Source organism: Orycteropus afer, unplaced genomic scaffold, assembly GCF_000298275.1.
Source record: "Orycteropus afer afer isolate SDZICR_OR568_19922 unplaced genomic scaffold, OryAfe1.0 scaffold00279, whole genome shotgun sequence".
Classification (NCBI taxonomy): domain Eukaryota; kingdom Metazoa; phylum Chordata; class Mammalia; order Tubulidentata; family Orycteropodidae; genus Orycteropus; species Orycteropus afer.
The window spans coordinates 573,315-579,262 of record NW_006921866.1 but is presented as its reverse complement, the minus strand read 5'-3'; positions in this window follow the sequence as shown (position 1 = coordinate 579,262).

Here is a 5,948-nt window from a genome sequence, read left to right as displayed (position 1 = left end):
GGAAGATCCTTAATGAGGTGAGTGACATAATGGCTGCAACGATGGGCTCAAGCATAGCAAGGATTGTGAAGATGGCACAGGACTGGGCACTGGTTTGTTCTGTTGCACATGAGGTCATTAGGAGTTGGAGACAACTTGATCACCTCCAATAACAACATCAAATGATAAAACAGTTAATATGATTGTTATTCAAATTTAGGCACCAAACAATAAGCTAAAGATGAAAAAAAAAATAAAGATTTTCAACAACTTCTGCAGTCTGAAATTGATTTGAGAAACACAATCTAGATTAATAATTACTGGTGATTAGAATGTGAAAGTTGGAAATGAAGTAGTTGGAAGATATGGCTTTGGTGAGAGAAACTTTGGTAGAGATCACAAAATATAACTTTGCAAGAACAACAAGTTATTCAGTGGAAATACTTTTTCTTTTCTTTTTTCCAATGACATATATGATGATTATATACATGGACTTCACTGGATAGAATATAGGAATCAAGTTGACAACATCCATGGAAAGAGACAAAGGAGAAGCTCAATATAATCAGTTCAGAAAAAGGTTAGTGTTGACCATGGAACAGACCATTAATTGCTCCTATGCAAATTCAAGTTGAACCTGAAGAAAATGAAAACAAATTCACAAGAACCAAAGTATGGCCTTGAATATATCCCTCATCAATTTATAGACTATCTCAAGAACTTATCTGTAGTACTGAACAATAATAATCAAAAACCAGATGAATTGTATAATGACAAAAAGAACATAAAACATGAAGAAAATAAAAGGGCATTTAAAAGACAGGAAAAAATAAAAGACCAAAATGAATGTTAGAAGAGATTCTGAAACTTGTTATTGAACAAAGAATAGTTTAAGCAAATGGAAAAAATGATGAAGTAGAAGAGTTGAACAGAAGATTTCAAAGGACAGCTGAAGAAGACCCAGTAAAGTATTATAATGAGATGTGCAGAACCCAGAGTTAGAAACCAAAGTGAAGAACATGCTCAACATTTCTCAAGCAGAAAGAACTTAAAATAAATAATAATAATAATAATAATAAACAAGCATTGAATTGCAATACTGAAGGATTCTATAGGCAAAATATTGACCTATGCAGGTAACATCAAAAGAAGATGGAATAAATATGCAGTCACTGTACCAAAAAGAACTGGTCGATGTTCAACCATTTCAAGAGGTATCATATGACAAAAAATCAATGGTAGTGAAAAAAGAAACCTAAGCTGCAGTGAAGGCATTGGAGAAAAATAGGCTCCAGCAATTGAGGTAATACCAATTCAAATGTTCAAGAAATGGATGCAACATTGGAGGTGATCACTCACCTATGCCAAGAAATTTGGAAGACAGGTACCTGGCCAAATAACTGGAAGATACATGTACCTATTCATTGACATTTTAAATAAAGGTGATCTAACAGACTGAAAATTTTATCAAACATCATTAACATCTTGTATAAGTAAAATTTTGTTGAAAATAATTCAAAAGTGGTTGCACAATTATAATGATAGAGAACTGCCAAAAATTCAAGCCAGATTGAGAAGAAGACATGGAACAAGGGCTATCATTGCTGGTATCAGAAGGATCTTGGCTGAAAGCAGAGAATACCAGAAAGATGTTTACAAGTCTTTTATAATCTATGCAAAGGCATTCAGTTATGTGGACCATAACATTCACATTGTGAAGAATGGGATTTCCCAGAACACTTTATTGTACTCATGAAGAACTCGTGCATAGACCAAGAGACTGTCATTCAAACAGAACAAGGGGTTGCTGAATGGTTTAAAATTAAGAAAAAAATGTATGTCAGGGTGTATCTTTTCACCATACTTTCTCAATCTGTATGCTGAGCAAATAATCTGAGAGGCTGGACTATATGAAGAACTGAGTATCAGGGTTAGAGGAAGATGCATTGACAACCTGAGAAATGGAGGTGATATAATCTTGCTTGGTGAAATGAAGAAGACTTGAAGCACTTATTAATGAAGATCAAATATTATAGCTTTCAATATGAATTATACTTCAACATAGAGAATCTAAAAATCCTTGTAACTGGATCAATAGGAACATTATGAGAAACAGAGAAAATATTGATGTTACCAAGTATTTCGTGTTACTTTTTCTACAGTCAGTTCCCAAGGAAGTGTTAGGCAAATATGCTACAAAAATTGTTTTTTAAGAAAGAAAGTGTTAGGCAAATATGCTGCCAAAAAAAAAAGAAAAAGTAAGTTTTCTCCTACCTTTCTTATTCATTGGTCATCTTTTAGAAGTATATGCAGCAATTGAGAAAAAACATGGTATTTTCAATTGCCTCATATACTTGTAAAAGATGACCAATGAATAACAAAGACAGGAGAAGAATTGATGCATTTGAATTGTGTTGTTTTTGAAGAATTTTGAATATGCCATGGACTACGAGAAGAACAAACAAATCTATCCTGGAGAAATACAGCCTTAAAAGGAGTACTCCTTGGAAGTGAAGATGATGAGACGGAAAGAGTCTCACCATCTTCATGTACTTTCAACATGTTTTCAGGAGGGATCAGTACCTGTGAAAAAGGACATCATACTTGGTAAAGTAGTGGGTCAGCAGAAAGGAGGTAGATCATCAAGGATGTGGATTGACACACTGGCTACAATAATGAGGTAAAATATAGTAATGAGCGTGAGTATGAAGCTGATCTGGACAGTGTTTTGTTCTATTTTCTATAGGATCACTATGATTCAGAATCTACTCCATTGCACCTAACAACAACAGAACAATAGATTAGATTTATTAGGATCCCAGAGCACCATGATAACAATAAATTCATAGACACAATTTCCCAAGGGATAATCATAGAGAATTTCTGAGATCTGAACAGAAAACCAAGAATGAAAATACAGGAAGCTATATGATCTCTAATTAGAAGATACACAAAAAATCAGCTCTGTACCCTATCCTAATAAAATTCCTGAAAACCAAAGACAGAGAATTCTGAATGCAGAATATAACATACCAAGGGCTCTCATAAGAATCAGTGCAGATTTTCTCCAGAAACTCAAATTCCTTAGGCATTACACTACCAGAGCTCTGGGAATTTATCAGTATTTGACTGCTAACCAGAAAGCTGGCGGTTTGAACCCACCAGTCACTCCTCAGAAGGAAAATAGGGCAATCTACTTCTATAAATATTTACTGCCTCAGAAACCCAATGTAGGTCACTATGAGTTGGAATAGAATCAATTGCTGTGGATTTGTTTATTTGGCTTTGGTTTGGTGATAAGGCATAGTTTGTCCTTGTTTTCTACAACTGAAGAAACTGAGGCTTAGGAAAGGCAATTTCTTACTCAGAAATGATTTCATTCAAGAGAGAAAGGGGCAAAACAGAACTAAGCACATTGGGAAATTTTAAGGAATTGTATTACAAGATGTTACCCTGAGGAGAATTGGAGAATGACTATATTGCCCTTCTTGATATCTTTTTCTCTCAGTTGTATGAAGTCTTGGGTCACATATTTTTTTTCAACTTTTTCTGATACTCATTCATCAAATATTTATTGAGTGCCTAATATGTGCCTTGCAACAAAATTGCTCCTTTGAGACAAAGAGGGAGAGACTTTGTCTTGTTTACTTTAGGCATATCATCAGAAAAGACCAATGTCTATAGAAGGATATCATGCTTGGTAGGGTACATGATCAGTGAGGACAGGAGAAACCCTAAATGAGATGAACTGATTCAATAACCTCAACATTAAAGCACAAACATCAAAGCTCACAGGGATCAGGCAACATTTCATTCTGTTATACATAAGGTTGCCATGAGTTGGAACATACTCTATGACAGCTAGCAACTACACTATTTGCCAGGCCCAGCACTGGCTACTTGAGATTCTGTGGAATCATGAAAAATAAAATTCTTCTTTTCATGGAGCTACTATTTTAAGAAATGGGGAGACAGCAGGAAAAAGATAACTAAGCAAGAAATATAAGATAAAGCGAGTGTCAAATAAACAATTAGAACAGAACTATGTTATCAAAATTCTATATATGTTATTATGTTACATCAATTTTTGTCTTCAAGAGCCAAGGAAAACCTTTTGAGGACTTAACATTTAAGGTGAAAACTAAACATGGCAAGGAAGTTGAAAATGCAGGAGAAATAGAAGTTAATTGGAAATAAAATCTGTGATACGACAATAGAGTTTTTTCTTTGAGAAGTCAATACTCCCTACATGGCTCTTAGTTTCTGTACTAGGACACAAGGATTATTTGTTCCATGTTTCTTTACTAAACTTGGGAGAAAAAAAAGATATGATTAGTTCAGATTGGCATAAATATTGCAAGTTCATCTCATTTAACACAAAAAGTCAAAGAGTATGTGGCTTCTTAGTATTTATTAATAACTCATCTGGATATCAATTAGCATCCATTTCCTACTCAGTGAGAGGCTGGAAGCAAAATAGGAGACAACCATGTTAGTAGAACCAGAATATACTGTCTAGTATAATGATTTAGAAATATTATTTTAAACTAGACAAGGATAAGTCTTAAATTTAGGTCTGATTTAGGTTTAAAAACTGGTTAGAATGATTACTCAGCATATTTAACAAATATTTCTAAGATTTTTCCTATTCTACCACCTGAAACTATTGAAATAACAAATAACATCAATATAAACAAACAAAAACATAGGTGATTCTTTTTAGCTATTGAGAATGTTGAAAGGAATTTTCAATTATTTAGCTTGACTCACAATCCTAAGAGGCACTTCCTGTATTACTCAAATTAGAAACACTATGAGGCTCACCCATGAGAGAACCCAGGCATATCCAAAGCAGTAGGATGGGAGAGTGGGAGTAAGGGGATTAAAAGCCAGGAACCCGGACAGAGGAGCGGTCAGTCACAGGAATCCAGGTGAGGTGAGAGAATTCAGGCATGCCCAAAGCAGCAGGGCAGGAGAGCGGGAGAAAGAGAATTAAAAGTTCCAGGAACCCAGTCAGAGGAGCAATCAGCCGCAGGGATCCAGGTGAGGAGACAGAACCCAAGAATGCCTAAAGCAGCAGGACAGGACGGGAGAGCAGGAGAAAGGGGATTAAAAGCCAGGAACCTGGACAGAGGAGCAGTCAGCTGCTGGGATCCAGGTGAGGAGAGAGAACCCAGGCATGCTCAAAGTAGCAGGGCCAGAGAGCAGGAGAAAGGGGAATAAAAGGCCAGGAACCTGGACAGAGGAGGAGTCAGTTGCAGGGACCCAGGTAAGGGTGGTACGAGACGTTTCCAACAGGGAGACAAACCTGTCTGTCAGTTTGTCCTACCATGGTGACATGTTGATGTGAATTTTGAGGCTGAGCCACAGGTGTTTCAAACCTACCGGGATGGACATGGTGCGCAGGTATCAGCCCAGTTTACAGACTGAGACAGATTAGGAAGAAGGAAGAGGTCGTCCACTTCTCAAAGAATTGGCCAGGGAAAACCTTACGAATAGCAAAGAAACACTGTTTGATACAACACTGAGCAACTTTATGAATAGTCCGGTTAGGTTAGAAGGCTCTCAAAATAGGATTGGGAAAGAGCTGCATCATCTGAGTAAACCCAGCCTTACTCCTTTGGATAGGGTAAAGATTATGAGACCTCCATTTGATGATGTGGCACCACTCAAATTGAAGAGAAACAGCTGCAGACATCCATTAATCATTGGAACATGAAATGTACGAAGTATGAATCTAGGAATATTGGAAGTTGTCAAAAATGAAAAGGAACACATAAAGATTGATATCCTTGGCATTAGTGAGCTGAAAAGGACTGGTTTTGGTCACTTTGAATCAGACAATCATGTCATCTACTCTGCCAGGAATGACAGTTGGAAGTGGAATGGTGTGGCATTCATCATCACAAAGGATGTTTCAAGATCTGTCCTGAAGTACAATGCTGTCAGTGATAGGATAATATCCATAC